Source organism: Amborella trichopoda, chromosome 10 (genome assembly GCF_054954075.1).
Source record: "Amborella trichopoda isolate Santa Cruz 75 chromosome 10, AtrichopodaSantaCruz75HAP2 v2.0, whole genome shotgun sequence".
In the NCBI taxonomy this organism is placed as follows: Eukaryota; Viridiplantae; Streptophyta; class Magnoliopsida; order Amborellales; family Amborellaceae; genus Amborella; species Amborella trichopoda.
The window spans coordinates 13,605,235-13,607,208 of record NC_142345.1 but is presented as its reverse complement, the minus strand read 5'-3'; the positions used below and the strand labels follow the sequence as shown (position 1 = coordinate 13,607,208).

Below are 1,974 nucleotides of genomic sequence, written 5' to 3'. Positions count from 1 at the left end.
CCTAAACAATAAGATCTAGTAGATTGACAACCAAAAATGAAAGCTATGGAATATTTTGGAATTTGGAGATCGAAGGTCTTTAGCAATGCTGACTTGGCGCCTAACCAAAGAACCCATCGAAAGTCTAGATGCGTTTAGAATTTTAGTGTTTTGGTATGGTAACCCCTGCTCTAAAAATGAACCATTTTCGTGGTTGTTTTTTGACTGAATAACTCTAATCTTGAGCATCCCTATTAGCCTCTGATTCCTGGTTTTCTAAACCCTAAAACCCTAGGTCCTGGAACCTAATTTCGTTAGCTCCTAAACCTAATATAACTACAAACCTAAAATCTATTTTTCAAGAAAGGAAAGGTTTCTATACTTCTCCTACATAATAGAAGATCTATACTTCCCCTATCATCCAGCTGTCCAATTTTGATCAAGAGAGCCACTCGCCGTTTGATCTTAGATTCGACATCTCAAAGTATTTTTTTTTTAGTTTTTATTATACAAATTGTCTGATACGAAATTTAGTACCTGCCACCTTCTCAATGGGGCACACCCATAAAAATATTAAAAATAATTTTTTGATAAAATATAATGACAAATATACCCCTTGAAATTTTTAAGGGTGTTTTAGTCATTTTATTGGAAATATTTGTTTTTATAATTTCGCTACTGCGAGTTTAATAGAGGATTGGAAATACAAAATTTGGTGTCAAAATAGTTTATCTATAAAAAATTAAAAATAAAATAGTGTAGAGACGTGACATTGTGCTTGGGACAATCTTAGCCCTCCATTCAGAATAGATGGTTGGATAAGGGGAAGTATATAAGTTTTATATTGTAGAGAAGGCATAGAAAGCTTGCCATTTCAAGAAAACCCCAATTCTAGTTCAATAAAAACGCTAGGCAAATCTTACGTTCCCTTTTTATGTTCAAGTTATTTTTTTTTTTTTTTACTAAGCATTAAAGAAATGCAAGAGGTCAATGATTGCGCGAGTTGCTCAAACAATCCCAAGCAGCCCCTCTCGCGGTGGAAGAACACGTAGTTACTATTTATACAGGAGCGAATGGGTATCTTGATCCATTAGAAATTGGACAGGTGAAGAAATTTCTCGTTCAGTTACGTACTTATTTAAGAACAAATAAGCTTCAGTTCCAAGAAATCATATCTTCTACTCGGACGTTCACCGAGCAAGCAGAAGCCATTCTGAAAGAAGCTATTCAGAAACAGATAAAACTGTTTCTATTTCAGGAACAAACATAAATCAATGAATTCATTGATTATTTTGAGGTGTCTTTTAGTACAATAGGAATCGTTGAGAAAGATCTCTATTTCTGATTTGAATCATTCAAAATTTGTTTGCAATCGAAACAAAAAAATAGATGGAAATAAATTGCGTCCAATAGGATTTGAACCTATACCAAAGGTTTAGAAGACCTTTGTCCTATCCATTAGACAATGGACGCTTTTGATTCTGATTGTCTTCTTTCCCTCCCATTCCTCTTTTCCCGTCATCCCTTCGGATAAAAACATAATCCAGTTGATTGTATTCCGTGCGGGAAAGCATTAAAGAAATGCCCATTGGGATGGGTCAAAACCTTACCTTGTTTAGATGCGTAAATCACTAATAACAAGTCGTATGTCCTTTGTATTAGTGTTCGATTACTCGGGCGAGTCAGCTCAAGCTAGCATAAGTATTCGGGTTGCCCATGTGTCCCCAGGTGGGTGTCAACTCAGAGATATTAAAAAAAATAAAAAAAATAAAAAATTCAAAACAAAGAGATATTTATTAGTTATATGTTTTTGATACAAATAAAAAATATCAAGGTTGTTTAATTTTTTTTATTTTTTATTTTAAATTTTAGAAAAACTTGTTATTAGAGATTTTAGTTTTCTTTATGGTTATTCTTGTTTCTTTAGTTATAGAGATTTAAATCGGTAGAATAGTAAAAGTGTCCATGGGAGTAGGTTAGGATAAATTTTCATGA

At 33.3% G+C, this 1,974-nt stretch overlaps 1 non-coding gene across 1 annotated transcript; it reads right to left on the bottom strand.

Moving 5' to 3' along the window:
- Positions 1-1,380: 1,380 nt before the first annotated feature.
- TRNAR-UCU (transfer RNA arginine (anticodon UCU)) lies at positions 1,381-1,452 on the bottom strand. The gene has a single exon. It is a non-coding gene; the product is annotated as a tRNA-Arg (tRNA).
- Positions 1,453-1,974: the final 522 nt, after the last annotated feature.